We start from the raw sequence: 17,972 nt of genomic DNA on the forward strand, positions 1-17,972 counted from the left end.
ATGGCACGTCCTGAATGTTTACGTTTCCTAAAGTGTGGAAGACTAGGGATATGATATAAGAGAAATAGGATCTTTGATGCCAGCATGCTGTGTAGATAAGTACTGATCAAGTCACGCTTCTAAGGCATGGAAGGAATCTTTTCAATTGTTGAGTGTCCATTCATTGCCACAACAGCAAAAAGACATTCTGCAGTTATCATTGATCTATTTAATGTCTCCTACATGATATGAAGTCCAAACTATTGTGTTGTACTGATGTCTACACCTACAAAAACCATAAACCCAACCTCAAAGTAACCTGTCGTGTTTTAGCAACCTCCACACCAACCATAAGCTTAAAACCCCATCTCACGGTAAACTTTAGTGTACTGTAAAGGTCTGCGCCGACCACAACCCAAACCTTGCCTACTTGTATAATACTGTTGTGGAACCCGGATAGCTCAGTCGGTAGAGCATCAGACTTTTAATCTGAGGGTCCAGGGTTCAAGTCCCTGTTTGGGTGTGTGACGCTCATTTTGTGGAGCCACAGCTTTTGCTGTAGAGCTATCGCTTGAAGAAAGTTTCATCTGGATGCACAATATGTGTACTAGCTATAAAGAAATGGCAGTACAGGCAGTCTTGTAGTCGTGGCCAAGCGGTTAAGGCGATGGACTAGAAATCCTTTGGGGTCTCCCCGCGCAGGTTCGAATCCTGCCGACTACGTCCTCCACGTTTTTAAAATTGCAGCAGTCATCAATTGTTTGCATTTCCATTGTTTCTTGGAAAAAGTGTTGTTCTGGTAGGAGGAGAAAAACAACAGAGTGTTCTCACTGAAGAGGAAGGGGCTTATCACAGGGAGGAACATTCCACACAAGGGTCACAACGGCTGTCTCGTAGCTTGCCGTGATCGTATAGTGGTTAGAACTTTGCGTTGTGGCCGCTGCATCCCCGGGTTGAACGGGGTCATGTCGTGAATTCGACTTTTCATCAATTAGAAATTATCAGACCGGAGGTTTTGAATATCAGAAAATAGACTTTATTCTCCATAATAAAGCCGAGAAAGAGCAGAGCAGACCCCAGAGCATTCTGAAGTCTCTCCGGGACACCTTCTAAATTATCTGTGTTCTCCATAATCTTTATACAGGTAATTATGACACACCCCTTTGTGTCTCTTTTTAACTCTTGACCATTTTTGAATAGGTTTTCTAGTCTAAGGGGTCCTGCTATTCTTGGCTCTCAGCCCACCAGCTCATGTCAACAGAGATGTTACAGGTCTATGTCAGCAAAGTATAGATACAACTTATGCAAAGGAACTAAGGGTTTACATACATTGTTATGATAGGATAATAACTTGATAATATGTTACTCATTCTAACTTCTGCCACATATAGCTTCATACAAGTATTTAACAAATATAATCAGTGCTTTTCATATTCAGTTATTCTACACAATCAGCCATTCAGTAATAGCCTTCTCCTAGTGTTGCTTCTGTGCAGGCATACTCATATTACACAGTATTTTTAACACATGCTGGCATGTTTGCTGCAAACACTACATACATTTTGAGAAGAGAAAATTAACTGCTTTACACTTAGAAAATACTACACACTGAGAGAATAGAAATCTTCTTCAATCCCTCCTCTTAAGACTTTAGTCTTAATATTATTGTCTTTTAACCCAAAGTGCAATTTCATAATCCAGTTCTCTTAATTACCTCTATCTAGTGACTGATATAAGCCACATAGCTGTTCCCCTTCGGGGGGAACTTCAGCACTATAAGTGGATTTGATTGTAAAATCCACGCATTGGGAGGTTCGGTTCAGAAGCTACTCGTCTGAAAGAGTATTGAACGGGCCAATTAAGAATGAATTGGCAGCGCAAGCCTGCGCAGGTGAGCGGCATAAGCAATCAACTGAGTATATAAGCTCACCTGGCGCCAGCAGACGCTATCCTTTTCGCTTCAGAGACTTTCTGATCGAGTCGATGAGGGTTCCTCCTGCTGTGACCAGCGATTCTGAGCGAACGAGAGCATTCTCCCGGTCCAGAGTGTGTACACGCAGTGGCAGACGGTCGAGCTGGGTTTCTCCCTTGCCTGGCGTTCTTTGGGTCCGGTCCTCCAGAGCGGTGCGTATAAAGTTGCAAACTTCACAGAAAGAGCAACACAGTTATCAGGACGGCGCTCCGACTGTGCGTTTCTGGATGCGGTGGTTTCCTGTCCTCGGATGATGGGCGCGGGCACTGCGTTACATGTCTGGGGGTCCAGCATGTTAATGCGCTGCTCGCGGGCAGTTCATGTCGTCATTGCGATGCCATGACTGTTGCGCAAGATCGCGGTTAGCCTTTGCAAAAGGGCGAACCACCCCAGTTGTCCCCTGCTCTGCAGCGGGCACTCGGGCAGATCTGAGGGTTTCAGCGAGAGATAATCCGTCGCCCACGGGCCCGCGGACCTCCCGCTCCTCTAAGCGCTCCATCCAAGCTTCGGGCGGGGGAAGCGATCCGTCTAACAGATGGTAGCCCTTACGCCCGATGACACCGGAGACCAGATGTCCACCGCGGCATCGGAGGGTGGGCTTTCATTGTCCGATGATGATCCAGACCCGCTCGCCCCCTTCGGGCTGGTGAGCGCTGTCACTACGGATCCTGAAACGGACATGTTAGCCGTGCTTTCCCGGGCTGCTTCGGCCGTGGGTTGGAGATGGTTTATCCCCCAGCTCCGCGGCCGGACCGACTAGAGGGGCGTTCCCTTCTTCCCGGAGGTGCACAGTAGGCTCACGCGGTCTTGTAAAGCACTTTTTTCTGCTCGTGCTGCGTGTTCCTCCACCCTAACCACTCTTGACGGTGAAACAGCCAGGGGGTATGTGGCGATTCCTCAGGTTGAGTGCGCGATGGCGGTAAATCCGCGCGGCGCCTCTTCTTGGCGGGGTCCGCCTCGTCTCCCATCCAAAGCCTGTAAGTTATCTACCTCCCTCGGAGCTAGAGCTTACATAGCTGCGGGCCAGGCTGCTTCCGCCTTGCATGCGATAGCCACCTACCAGCGCTACCAAGCGCAGGCGCTGGCCGAGCTGCACGAGGGTGGGTCCAACCCAGGCTTACGAGCTTCGCACCGCCGCCGACTTAGCTCTTCGGACTACTGAGTCCGCTGCGTGTGCGTTGGGGAGGACGATGTCCACATTAGTGGTCCAGGAGCGCCACCCCTGGCTGATATGCGCAAAGTCGACAAAGTCCGCTTTCTTGACTTCCCCATATCCCCAGCCAGGTTCGGCGACACTGTCTGTGAATTCACCCAGGAATTCAAGGCGGTGAGAGAGCAGTTGGTGGGTGATGTCTTATTGGCGGTCCGTAGCCCGCTCCGCCCGCCGTGCCATTCATACCTGCTCCTCGCCGAAGGCGCCCGCCTACGAGAGCTGCTCCGCCCCCGCACACGCCTCCGGCGAAGCGAGCGCGTCGGGCACCTCGGAAGCAGGCAGAACGCCGCTAAGTCCGGCAACGGACCGCGAAGCGCCCCTGGGACAGGCCATCTGGAGAAGAGGGAACTTGCTCTTTCCCCGCTGGAGGGCGGGGCCCCATTTCCAACGGCACTTTTTACTGCCATGAAAACATTATGAAAGGGCACTTTTCACTTCCCCAGATGTGACAGCCCGAAATCTGCCAGTCTGGGACGCTATGCTTTCTAGCTTGCAGATTCGGTGCGTTTCGCCAGTGGCTCACGAGCGCTGGGAGGACGGTCTCCTTTCTCCCACCCCTCGAGCCTCCCCTCCGGAGCTCGGGTTTGGAGTGAGAGCAAATATCTCACCTCCAGCTTTTCCGTGGGACCCGCGAGCTTCCCGGATCAGCACACCCACTCCGCGCTGCCCCACTGCTGGTACGTCAGCGATTGTAGCGATGAGTCCATTAGCGAGAGCTCTGCCTGCCTGGTTACCGCGGGCCAGCTCTTCGCGGTGGCTCATACGCACAATCAGACTCGGCTATGCGATTCAGTTCGCGAAACGGCCCCCCAAGTCACGGGTGTGTATTCACCAGGGTCAGCCCCCTGTCCGCCCCTGTCTTGCGAGAGGAGATTGCTGTCCTCCTGGCGAAGGATGCAATCGAGCCGCTCCCTCCAGCCGAGATGGAGAGCGGGTTTTACAGCCCACACTTTATCGTGCCCAAAAAGAGCGGTGGGTCACGGCCAATCCTAGATCTGCGCGTTTTGAACCGCTGCCTGCACAAGCTGACGTTCAGAATGCTCACGCAGAAGCGCATCCTCCGGTGCGTTCGTCCTCTGGGTTGGTCTGCAGCATTAGACCTGATGGACGCGTATTTCCATGTCTCCACTCTTCCTCGCTACCGACAGTTTCTGCGGTTTGCGTTTGAAGGTCGAGCTTGGCAATACAAAGCCCTCCCCTTCGGGCTCTCTCTGTCTCCGCGGGTCCTCACCAAGCCCGCGGGGGTGCCTCAGCGCCCCTTCGGCTCGCGGGCATCTGCATACTCAATTTCTTACGACTGGCTGATTTTTGCCCTCTCTCAGAGCAGTTGATTATGCACAGAGACAAAGTGCTCTGGCACTTCCACCTGTGGGGGTTTCAGGTCAACCGAGAAAAGAGCAAACTCGCCCCCGTGCAGAGGATCTCTTCTCTCGGGCTGGAGCTGGACTCGGTCACCATGGCAGCGCGCCTCTCCGGAGAGCGCGCTCAGCTGATGCTGTACTGTCTGAGAGAGCTCGACAGTAAAATAGTGGTCCCACTGAAACTATTTCAGAGGCTCCTGGGGCATATGGCATCCGCAGCCGCTTCATGCCGCTCGGATTATTCTATATGAGACCACTTCAGCACTGGCTTCACGATCGAGTCCCCAGACGCGCATGGCACGCGCGCGCACACCGAGTCTCTGTTACTGCGCTGTGTCGCCGCGCCCTCAGCCCTTGGAGCGACCCCTCGTTCCTACAGGCCTGGGTGTCTCTAGAACAGGCGTCCAGTCTTGTTGTCGTTTCAGCAGACACTTCCAACACGGGCTGGGGGGCTGTGCGTTGCGGGCATGCGGCTGCGGACCTGTGGAAAGGTACCCAGTTGCATTGGCATATCGCCTGGAGCTGTTGGCAGTGTTCCTCGCTCTCCACCGTTTTTTTCCGGTGCTGGAGCGGCAACACGTGCTGGTCAGGACGGACAGTACGGCGGCGGTGGCGTATATCAGCCGTATAGGGGGTATGCGCTCTCGCCGCATGTCTCAGCTCGCCCGCCGTCTGCTCCTCTGGAGTCATCCGCGGCTGAAATCGCTGCACGCCATTCATATTCAGGCAAGCTCAACCGTGCAGCCGATGCGCTCTCACGGCAGCCTTGCGTCCTGGAGAATGGAGACTCCACCCCGAGTCTGTTCAGCTGATATGGGCGCGATTCGGGGAAGCCCAGATCGATCTGTTGCTTCCCCCGAGATCGCTCATTGCCAGTTGTTCTTTCCCTGACCGAGTGCTCTCGGCACGGATGCACTGGCTTACAGCTGGCCTCGGGGCACGCGCAAATACACGTTTCCCCCAGTGAGCCTGCTCGCGCAGTTACTGTGCAAGCTCAGGGAGGACGAGGAACAGGTTGCTGGTTGCGCCTCTCTGGCTCAACCGGACCTGGATGTCAGAGCTCTCCCTCGCGATAGCCCTCCCCTGGCAGTCCCTTCGAGAGAGCACCTACTCTCTCAGGGACAGGGCACCACCTGGCACCCTCGCCGATCTTTGAAGAGATTTTTAGACGCGAGGAAGAATTAGGTAACCTCCGATTGCGGTGGCTAATACCGTCACTCGGGCTAGAGCCCCCTCCCCGAGCGCGCCTATGCCCTGACGTGAAGTCTATTCACTGAATGGTGTGTCTCTCGCTGAGAAGACCCCCGTAATTTGCCAGATCAGCGTTGTGCTATCTTTACGCCGAGAGAAGTTGGAGAGCAGGCTGTCGCCCTCCACACTTAAGGTTACGTGGCTGCCATCTCCGCTCTCATGACACGGTGGCTGGCAGCACCGTGGGAACGCATAACCTCATCATCCGGTTCCTCAGGGGCGTTAAGCGAATTAATCCACCCCGCCCCCTCTCATGCCCTCTTAGGATCTCGCCCTCGCTACACAAGCCGCGTCAGATCCCTTCGATCCTCGACTCAGTATCTTCTGTCCCTGAAGACAGCTCTGCTGGTCGCGTTGATATCGATTAGAGGGTCGGGGACCCGGAGGCATTTTTCGGTCAGTGACTCGTGCCTGTAATTGGGCTGGCTTCTCTCACGTCCTGAGACCCCGCCCGCGATATGTGCCCAAGGTTCCTACCACTCCGTTTTAATACGAGGTAGTGAGCCTGCAAGCGCTGCCCTCGGAGGAGGCAGACCCAGCCCTTCTTATTGTCCAGTTCGCGTTTTGCGTATTATCCGGACCGCACTCAGAGTTTAGATCATCTGAGCAGCTCTTCGTCTGTTATAGCGGTCGGCAGCAGGGAAGTGCCGTACCGAAATAAGTTCCCACTAGATTGTGGATGCCTTTCTTTCACTATCAGAGCCGAGATGAGCCGCGTCCCCCGAGAGCGCGTGCGCACTCCACTCGGAGCTTCGCATCCTCTCGAGCGCGCGCACGCGGCGCCCCTCTAACAGACATCTGTAGAGCTGCGGGCTGGGTGACACCCAACACATTTGCAAGGTTTTACAATCTGCGAGTGGAGCCGGTTTCCTCAAGGGTATTAGGTAACCCTTGGTGATTGAGGAAACAATTCGGTAGGGTGTTGAAACACGCTTGCTGCGCCATTTTCCCTAACACGGAGATACGTGCGCCTTTTTATCTGTCAGTAAAGTTCCCCGTCAGGTGAGCCCTGCAGATTCCTCCGTGGCCCCCAGCACTGACTCAGCGGAGGAGTCACTTGCTGGCCCACTACGTTGTAGGTCTGCCCGCTGGTCAGCCCGCGTTTTGGGTAAAGGTGCCTGCTATGCGTGATCCCCACTAGGCGATCCCATATGCTTATTCCGCCACGGTTAAGTCCCCCCCCTGGGCGGACCCGTGTCTTCCCTCCCCGCTAACCACTCTTTTGCTATGCGTACTCCCCCTTTTTAGGGCTAGTCCATATGTAAATTCTGCCATCTATCCCCCCTTGGGTAACGGATGGCCTCCGCAGCGTCCTCCCTATCGGGATTGCACGCTTCCCAACGTACTGTCGTATTTTCCTAGAATTATCTAGATGCTCACGACTTCCCAAAAAATATATATAAATCCGTAAAACTTCTGTTGAAGTAGGATAAATTAGGGCCAGGGACACGTTGGAGGACCGCGCCCCCCATGATGTGGGTGCGTCACGCTTGCTTGATTATCTCCTCATCGGGGTGTTGGTAAGGTGCAGTCATTATGGCGCTTTCAATGGGCTCCCAATGCGTGGATTTTACAATCAAATCCACTAATAGTGCTGAAGTTCCCCCCGAAGGGGAACGTTCGAGGTTACTAAAGTAACCCTTCGTTCCCCGAGGAGGGGAACGGAAGCACTATACTCCGTCGCCATAATGACTGTCCCTTAGCTGTTCAAAGTCTCTTCAGCTTAAAAAGGATAGCGTCTGCTGGCGCCAGGTGAGCTTATATACTCAGTTGATTGCTTATGCCGCTCACCTGCGCAGGCTTGCGCTGCCAATTCATTCTTAATTGGCCCGTTCAATACTCTTTAAGACTAGTAGCTTCTGAACCGAACCTCCCAATGCGTGGATTTTACAATCAAATCCACTTATAGTGCTTCCGTTCCCCTCCTCGGGGAACGAAGGGTTACTTTAGTAACCTCGAACGTTATTAATTGACTAGATTATGCCACTGTACTTTGACAGAAGTCCAGCCAAACATCTCCCCTCTCTTTTGATTTGAAGGAAGTAAAAGACTGTACTCTGTTTTTCTCTTAACACATCAAAGACAACAATGTTTTAAGCATAAGTATTCAGTTGGTTCAGTCCTAGCTGCTGGTTTTCACACTCATGTAGAATATACTGAAGTGATATTATATATTGGTACCATAAAAGCAATATGCAAACAAATTCAATATGCAAACATAAAAAGCATCAAATGTTGATCTTGATCTTTGGTCATCCTTGTTTCTCTTCTTCTAAGCTATCAGCATCTTCACTTGACTTTAAAAAGATGTTAATGGAGATGTGTGGTTGAGAGTCTGAGTTCTGAAATCTGTAGTTGTGCATTCATCATCCCTTGACTTGTGGCACTGCTGTATGTGGTACTCAGGCATATTATCAGAATCACTCTTTACTTTGTTCTGATAAACTTCTCCTTCCACAAGTTGAACTTCGTAGTTTAGAGCTTTGGAAAATTCAGGCTCCTCTGTTTCCGGTCAGCTTTCCCTTGCTGGAGATGTTTCCTTTCGCTCCCTTGGGGCATTGGTACCCCATCAATGGCATCCACTTTGGCAGCTGTTGGATTTGCCCTCATCCAGATATGGTCCTTTCCTCCTGAGCTCACCAGAGCATCCTCAGATAGACTCAATCACCTAGACCAGTTGGACCTTGTATCACTGCTCTCTCACATGGCTCCTTTCTGGTTTCCTGCACAGATATCGCTATGCACATGGCAATTATTTGTTTCTTTATTAAAGTCCCTACTGCATTCGACATCTTTGCAAACCATTCCAAGAGGTTATGTGCAAGGTTATAGGTGAAATTATATGCAAGGTTTTATGCAAAGTTTCATGTGGTTTCTTGCAAGGGTCATGCGGTTTCTTGCAAGGTTTCTTTCAAGGGTCGACCCAATAGCAGTTCATGCGTTGCAGTGTTAGATGTCTGTTTCTGTTAGTTTCCATGCCATCATTCACCAATGCACTTGTTAGCAAATTAATCCCATTAAGTTTATTATTTTCACATATTTCATTGAGCGTTGGTCTTGATGGATCATCTTCATCTCTTTCAGCCAATTCTGGTAATTGAGCATAATACAATTATTCTCTCTTTTGCTTTATTCACAAATTTTTCATACTCCTTTAGATGTTTTTATTTATTGATCACTTATTAACTTCATGAATACTTTATGAATTCAAACCCTTTATGAACTTATTTCTGAAGGCATTTAGAAATTTAGGAAGAACTTCTCTTGTCACAGATGTATTAACTATCCCTGCTTCATAATCTGCTCCTGATGCTACCTCTAATCATCTACTCATTATAGTTTCTCAACTGTGCTTGTTTACAGAATAAATCTCTATCCATTCAGCACTAAAAACAGTCATCATATCTCACTGTTTGGAGCAATGGTCTCCAGTCAAGTCTTTTAATTGAACTAGATCTTTGTGAAGCTGTAGACAATTCAATCATCCACATATTGCGACAGTGTCTATCCTAAGATCTTCTCCCTTATTATAACCCTTTATGCATTCTGGTGTAAACAGTATTTGCTAGTCATCAGCCTACATAAGTACAAACAAGTTTCTACCCTCCTCTGGTAGTTACCTAAAATTAACTCAATAGAAATCAAACCACTTAAAATATTTATCATCCAAAAGAACATATATTTACATACAATATTAACTTTAGCTGGAAAATCTTCTCCTATAGATTACTCTTAAATCATAACCTAACTCTTGTTTTGTCTTCATATGTAATTATTGTCTTTAAATTCCATCAAAAATTATTAGTCATTTATACATTTATTACTACTTTAAATTTCAATTTAAAAATAAATGTCTAGGACAGATTGCATATTACAGTATCTAGATGTTTCTATTAGTGCTCTTATATTTTTACACTTTTCAATAGAGTTTTATACCTATTTCAGCATTTAGTGGTTTTCTTTCTGGACAGATCTGCATCTAATCCATTTAAACCCTCACTGTGCTGGCTGATTTTATCTGCATCTCAGTCCTGTAATGACAATCATTTAGTTGGAATTTGACACTTCTTTCTTTGCTAATTTATTTTCTGATCTATATATTAATTCCTTTTTTGTCTTTGAGTTATTTTCTTTTGGCTCATAATTATTTCCTAAGGCATTCCCATTAAACTAGTTGTTTATACAATTTGATGCACTTTTTTATCAGCTGACTAAAACTTACTGTATGCTTTGTAAATTTCTCTTTGCTCTGTTTTAATTATTATTCCTTAATATTTTTTTCTAATTATTCTTCACATATGTTTTCATGTGAAACAATATCTTTTTCTTAAACACTTTTCTCCTTCAATTTGTTTTAAAGTAATTTAGAACTGTTACTTTTTGACCTTACCATATCTTATGAATTTATTTCAATTGTTATTTCAATCTTCCCTTTAAATGTAAATCATTTTTCTAAATTTGAATCTCTTTCCAGTTTTCAATATCCAATCTTGATTTAGGCCATTCACAATAAGATTATGTTAAGATACTTTACTTAATTTTAATTTAAATACTTAGTTATATTCTTATTTATTCTCCAAATTATTTATTGCCTTATCAAAAGCTTTTTCTTTTTCTTTAGTTACCACCCTGCATTGTAATTTATCATTCTATGTTTAAGGAACTTTTATTAAGCCTACTGAAACTTAAACTCAAATTATTTACCATTCATCATAATATATAATTTCATCATTTAAAGTTTTCACCTTGAAATTACCTTATAACACTTTTTCTTACTTAAAAATTTGCATGATAATAATTTCTCTCAAATTGACAGGAGTCTGATTTGATACAAGAATGGGTAGCTACACTTTTGTTCTTAATTTCCTTCTGTAATGCTTTAACTGAATTTGGACTATAGAAGCTACTTTGAGATGGACTGTCAGACTATCCCCCCTCGCAACCTAAGACAACTAGTTCACAGATGGTGCTAGTCTTTTCTGTGGTGTCCTGAAATTCCTTCATATCAGGGCACAGTGTTTCCCCCTCTCTCTTTGGGCTGGCTTCTTTCTTTGACTCAGCTGATGTAAAGTTCTGGTGGAGCGTTTTTTCTCTTTGAACAGTTCATCAGTCTCTTGTTAGTGTCTCTTTTGAATGTCTCTGAACAAATGTAGCTTTTTCAGTCCTCAGTAAATCTTGGGCAAAAAGTTCATGTCACAAGTGTCCACAGCCATTTTGCTCTTTGTGTTTTTTCACACACCTTTCCATTTGCCAGTGTACTCAGAGATGTCTGGTAGGTACGAGACTACAGTCCCCCAAAGTTCATCCCTATGTCCTCTTAATTAATATATATATAGAATTTAGCTTATGACTCTTTTTTTTCCCATTTTTTCCTTCATCAAATAAAGACTCCTTTTATCCATTTCTTTTATTAATTAATTAATTTATTTATCTATTTTTATTTGCTGTTTAACAACTTATTTTTTCTAATTCTCAATCATTTTTATCAAATGTAAATATGCTTAATTTTCTATTTGTTAAATGTTCTTATAATTAATTTCTTTGGCTTCAGATTGTGCTTCACTTATTTTTCCTAATTTATTCCAGTGCTTCCTCACTAGTTACATTACCTCTTACATTATTTTAATTTCTCTAACATTTCTGTTTTTAATTCACCAGCACTACATGGTGCTTACATCTGATATAACTGTTCAAAATCCTTACTGCAATAGCTTAGAGTTCATAGTACTATGTTAACTCTACATGTTTGTTTACTTTAAGCATTTTTCCTATCTGAAATGCAATTTTTAATTTTAAATTAATTTTTAGGTACATAAATTATTAACTATATAATTTTTGAACTCACTATGATGTTCTTTCATTTCTCCTCAGTGTCGTTGCTTTACATCTGACTCACTGCTTTTACTACAAATAGCTGTTGGCTCAGATGACAGCCTGTAGCTTTAAAACAGATGACAACAGTCAACTTACTCCACAACAATTTTTTATTGCACTTAAACATAATTTTATCTTTTAAAGCCAAATCTTGTTTTCTTCAAAATGTTACTGTTTTTTTTTTCTAATTTTTATTTTATCGCTTTAATATATATTTTTTTTAAATATCATCTCTTTATTCTATTAAACAATGTTTGGACTTCTTTTTTCTACATTTTCCTATGCTTCTTTTCCTTTTCAAAAGTTAACATTTTTATCTCTTAGCTTTTCCTAATTCATTTTCCTTTGGACTTATTTTCCTTAAACATTTGATCATTAACTCTTCAATAAATCCATATTCATTAAAGTTTTCTCTTCTAATTCTTTATTTACTCAAATCATTAACTTATCTATTTTTATTCATACTGATTTAGTAAATTTATTTCCTGATCAATATAAATATTAATCTCCATATGTAGATATTTCCATGCTTCAATTTTTTATTTCTTAATATTTATTAGTATAGCTTTCAGTTGCATTTTTAATAACACTTTTTATTTTTTAATCTTATTCTATCATTAATATTTTTGTTATTTTATTTATCTTATTACATTACTTTATAATATTTCTATTTATTTAATACCTTATAATATATCTTTACTCTTTAGCTTCTATCTGTCCTGTGAAACTTTTGTTCTTAAAATAGACAGATTCTTACCACTCCTGAAGCAGACCTTCTTCCAGACTGTCGGCATGTCAGGAATTTCAGTCACCTCTCTGCCTAGTTCATATTTAAAAACACTTCAAACACACAGAGATTATTCAGAAAAATGTTTAACTAGTATATTCTTGTTTTTAGTCTGTGTCTTTCAAATGCAATATGATCTCAATTAATTTTATGAGGCTTAATCCTCCTCTGTATCACAATATCTTCCCTAAACTGCATCACTCTCTATCTTATTGTTCTTAAATCACACAACATATGCAGTCCTTCTTTTATATTATAATATAAAACGATAATTCTTTTAAACTCACTCTTATTGCAACCATACTTCTAAACACAATCATACTTCTCACTCATTCTAACCTATCTCTTACACTGTGTAACCTGAACCTCACCTCTATTCTAGTCTCTCTAGATCAAAGGTGATAGCTTCTAAGCACCCCAGCAACACAGACAAATACACAAATACTTACAATTACATAAATACACCTCACTCCTCTTGAGTGACCTGTCCGAACAGCCTCTAACCTTAGAGCTGTAACCACAGAATTCTCCACTACACTCCTCTTGAGTGACCTGTTACTTCTGCTCCCGTCTTTACTGTCCTTCAGTAAAAATAGCATTTCACAGGATTTGTGCCTTTTTTCCCCCAGCCTCCTGAATAATAATATTTATTATTATTAAAACAGAACGGGTACTCCGAGGTCTTTGCGCGCTTCTCTCTACTTTATTAATCTGCTTCCTCTTAACTTAAAAATGCTCTATGCATATTCTTCATAATATTAAAAAATTTCCCAAACATGAGTAACAGTTACTAGTTAACGTTTATCCTATCCGTCAAGGCCCTCTTAGGAAACACAGATCATTTGCATGCAAATTGTTATTTTCTTCTGGTATTCAAAACCCCTTTGTTTTCCTTTCATATCTTTACTTTTTAGTTTTACTTGTAGTTCGTTATAGCTGGAGAAACAGTTCAAGTGACTTTTTACCGTTACAAGCAGGTCCTTGGTAGAAAAAAAACAAACGTATAAGCTTAAAATTGCTTACCGTTTTTTATCGTGGCCACATATTTGTGTTTTTCCTCCAAGCCCCAGCATGTCCAGTGTCACCCGTTTGTCTCCTTCCAGCCCCACGTTGGGCGCCATTTGTCGTAAATTTTGACTTATCAATTAGAAATTATCAGACCAGAGGTTTTGAATATCAGAAAATAGACTTTATTCTCCATAATAAAGCCGAGAAAGAGCAGAGCAGACCCCAGAGCATTCTGAAGTCTCTCCTGGACACCTTCCAAAGTCTCTCCTGCTCCTTCTGAAGTCTCTCCTGCACCTTCTGAAGTATCTGTGTTTGTTACAATTTTTATACAGGATTATTTGACACACCCCTAAGTCTCTTTTTAACTCTTGACCATTTTTGAATAGGTTTCTAGTCTAAGGAGTCCTGCTATTCTTGGCTCTCAGCCCACTAGTTCATGTCAGCAGAGATGTTACAGGTCTATGTTAGCAAAGTATAGATGCAACTTATGCAAAAGGATTAAGTGTTTACATACATTGTCATGAAAGCATAATCACTTGATAATATGTTACTCATTCTAACTTCTGACACATATAGCTTCATAGAAGTATTTAACCTATATAATCAGTGCTTTACATATTCAGTTATTCTACACAATCAGTCACTCAGCCTTCTCCTAGTGTTGCTTCTGTGCAGGCACTCTCATCTTACACAGACATATCACTGTATTTTTAACACACGCTGGCATGTTTGCTGCAAACACTACATACATTTTGTGAAGAGAAAATTAACTGCTTTACACTTAGAAAATACTTCACACTGAGAGAATAGAAATCTTCAACAGCAGCATTTTGATGACTGAAGGGTGGTTATGTAGTGTGTTTTATTTTTAATCATGGACAGATTCCCCGGCAACGACATGGAAATGGAGGGACTTGCAAGAAAGGATAAAGAAAATGGGCTGGATAATAGACGAAGAGGTAAAGAAAATGGACTTGACAACAGACAAAGAGATAAATAAAATGAAGAGCCCGGCCAACGAAGAGGTGAGAAAGGTAAGGATAAGCAAGAGGTACAAAGAAGAGTATGCACAAAGGAAGCAACAGTAACTGTAGAAGTAGAAAATGTAAAAGATGCAAGAAGATTTGATATAACCAAAGCAGTCACGGAGCTGATTGGAGAAGGAAGAATGCTGGCGGTGAGACCCAAACAAACCAAGGGAGTATGAAGTAACAATGGAGACTGAAGATGACACCGAAATTTTAATAGACAATGGATTGACAATTAAAGGAGTGAAATCTGAAGTACGGAGGTTACAAAACAGAGACTATGTTGTTTCGTTCAAGCATCTGCCTGTTTACCTAGCAAATGAAGAAATTTTAAGCAAGCTAGAGAGATGGGCAGTTTTCCCCATATCTAAAATTAAAAGAAGATTGTATCCTGGCACAAACATAGAAGATGGAACAAGGTTTGTAAAAAACTGATTTCCGGAAGAGATGGTCTCCTTACCATACAGTACCAAAATCGAGTCGGCGGAAGCGCCACAGCACTTTAGAGTCATGCACACCAATCAGGTAAAAACCTGTCGACTATGCATGAGCTCAGAAAATGTAATGAAGGAACGCCCAGAATTCAGGTGCTTCAAATGTGACGAAAGGGGACATTTCGCAAGGACCTGTACAGCGGTGTCAGGCCCGGATTGTAAATTGGCCCTAATACCTGCAGGGAGCTTGTCACGCTGAGTTGGCTTTGTCCGCTCGATTGACCAACGCGTACGCCTTGTTTTCTCCTTGCAGGCCTAACTTCGCTGGTGAAAGCACTTGTGGGGTTTCTGTAGTGTAGTGGTCATCACGTTCGCCTAACACGCGAAAGGTCCTCGGTTCGAAACCGAGCAGAAACAGTGCTCTTCTTTTGGCGAGAAAATAATAGCATCCACTGCTGCACCAGCAATGATCGTCGACAGGCACCCAATCAAAAAGGGTTATCAGCTCGATTTGCCTGAAGGTTTCCATAGTGTAGTGGTTATCACGTTCGCCTCACACGCGATAGGTCCCCAGTTCGAAACTGGGCGGAAACAACATCTGGCTTTTATGACAATTGTCAAATCAGGCTTCTGTTGAGTACTGACGTTCACTGAAAACATTCTTTCTGCAGAGCGGTGTGAGGCTAGAAGTTTGAATTCAGCTCAGTGTTTACCGCCCCTCGCGGTGTCGCAAACTTGCGTAGAATCTGATTTCTTTTAGCTTTGTGTTGTGCATGAGCAGGTGGCCAGTGCGTTTGCTGGCCCTCCACGGTGCAGACCGTACAAGACAGCTCTATAAAAAAAGACTGTAAATACTTGAAGCAGCACTGGCCTATTGGTTTCCGTAGTGTAGTGTTTATCATGTTTGCATTACACGCTAAAGGTCTCCTGTTCGAAACTGGGCGGAAGCATACAATTAGCGGACACTTTTGTCCAAAGCGACATACAATAGTGGAGGTATTCAACAAGACGAGGCAATGCATACGAAAAAGGGCTATTTATTCCAAGTAATTTGTTTGTGCTCAGAGAATTTAGTGCTGGAGTAGGAGTTTCGTTTTCTTTAGAGAGAGGGATATTCACCGGGGTTCGGGTGTACTCTGAAGAGATGGGTGTTAGCTGTCGTTTGAAGGACACCAGTGTATCCGTAATCCGACTGGGAATGGGAAGGTGATTCCACCAGCGTAGAACATTGAATGAAAACATTGTGGAAAGTGACTTTCCGTCTCTCTGCGCTGGCACCACAAGACAGTGGTCTCACCGTAACCGGAGGCTCCTGTGGTTATCACGATGGCTTTACAAGCGGAGGGTCTCCTGTTAGCAACTGGGCGGAAACATTCAGATTTGCTTTTACGCACATTCTCAATTGGCTCTCTGCTCACTGGATGATCCACGATACAAGGGCATGGATCTGTCAAATGTCATGACTTGACGTTGTACGAGGATTTGACGAAAAAAATGCCCTGCAAACCTTCAAAAGCAACACTATCCCAGGACAATTCTTTTGATCCCCTTTCAGTGCACTTGCATAAAAGCCCGCGTGATGCAGCACTTTGTCAGTGTTACTGTATCATTCGGACATGGGGGCAGAGAGTTAAAGAATTCAGCCTGAGCGCACTGCCGCAGGCTCAGTTTGTCAGAAGTGGGATTCGAACCCACGCCTCCAGTGGAGACTGCGACCTGAACGCAGCGCCTTAGACCGCTCGGCCATCCTGACATGCAAGCTTGGCAGGAGCTGTCTCCTGGGAGCCACACCGCAGTACATGGAATCTGGTGCTTCACAGCTTGCCCAGCTCCGTCTATTCTCACTCATTGGTGCTGCAGGCAGCTAATCTGTGCTCGCCTCCTGGGGCTGCGCCTAGTTTCAATAGCCAACACTTGACAGCTGTCATTGCTTACGGCCACACCACCCTGAGGGGGCTATAGAGCAAACAGGAAGTGAGTTGGCAGCAGTAAGGAGAGAAAGGCACTCCCCATTTTGTTTGTCTACCTTTTTGTTTTTTGACCTTGAGTGTTTTTGTTTGTTTGTTTTCTTTTTGTCTTTAAAAACCACCTAACAGCAGCATTTTGCTGACTGAAGGGTGGTTATGTAGTGTGTTTTATTTTTAATCATGGACAGATTCCCCGGCAACGACATGGAAATGGAGGGACTTGCAAGAAAGGATAAAGAAAATGGGCTGGATAATAGACGAAGAGGTAAAGAAAATGGACTTGACAACAGACAAAGAGATAAATAAAATGAAGAGCCCAGCCAACGAAGAGGTGAAAAAGGTAAGGATAAGCAAGAGGTACAAAGAAGAGTATGCACAAAGGAAGCAACAGTAACTGTAGAAGTAGAAAATGTAAAAGATGCAAGAAGATTTGATATAACCAAAGCAGTCACTGAGCTGATTGGAGAAGGAAGAATGCTGGCGGTGAGACCCAAACAAACAAAGGGAGTATGAAGTAACAATGGAGACTGAAGATGACACCGAAATTTTAAGACAATGGATTGACAATTAAAGGAGTGAAATCTGAAGTACGAAGGTTACAAAACAGAGACTATGTTGTTTCGTTCAAGCATCTGCCTGTTTACCTAGCAAATGAAGAAATTTTAAGCAAGCTAGAGAGATGGGCAGTTTTCCCCATATCTAAAATTAAAAGAAGATTGTATCCTGGCACAAACATAGAAGATGGAACAAGGTTTGTAAAAAACAGATTTCCGGAAGAGATGGTCTCCTTACCATACAGTACCAAAATCGAGACGGCGGAAGCGCCACAGCACTTTAGAGTCATGCACACCAATCAGGTAAAAACCTGTCGACTATGCATGAGCTCAGAAAATGTGATGAAGGAACGCCCAGAATTCAGGTGCTTCAAATGTGACGAAAGGGGACATTTCGCAAGGACCTGTACAGCTGTGTCGGGCCCGGATTGTAAATTGGCCCTAATACCTGCAGGGAGCTTGTCACGCTGAGTTGGCTTTGTCCGCTCGATTGACCAACGCGTACGCCTTGTTTTATCCTTGCAGGCCTAACTTGGCTGGTGAA

The 17,972-nt window shown here is 44.3% G+C and overlaps 3 non-coding genes across 3 annotated transcripts; 2 read left to right on the forward strand and 1 right to left on the reverse strand.

Moving 5' to 3' along the window:
• Positions 1-429: 429 nt before the first annotated feature.
• On the forward strand, positions 430-502 carry trnak-uuu (transfer RNA lysine (anticodon UUU)). Its single transcript has one exon. It is a non-coding gene; the product is annotated as a tRNA-Lys (tRNA).
• A 14,749-nt stretch (positions 503-15,251) lies between these two features.
• trnav-aac (transfer RNA valine (anticodon AAC)) lies at positions 15,252-15,324 on the forward strand. The gene has a single exon. It is a non-coding gene; the product is annotated as a tRNA-Val (tRNA).
• A 1,253-nt stretch (positions 15,325-16,577) lies between these two features.
• trnal-cag (transfer RNA leucine (anticodon CAG)) lies at positions 16,578-16,660 on the reverse strand. The gene has a single exon. It is a non-coding gene; the product is annotated as a tRNA-Leu (tRNA).
• Positions 16,661-17,972: the final 1,312 nt, after the last annotated feature.

The sequence above is a fragment of the Danio rerio genome, chromosome 4 (assembly GCF_052040795.2).
Source record: "Danio rerio strain M-AB ecotype USA chromosome 4, GRCz13ab, whole genome shotgun sequence".
NCBI classification, from domain to species: Eukaryota; Metazoa; Chordata; class Actinopteri; order Cypriniformes; family Danionidae; genus Danio; species Danio rerio.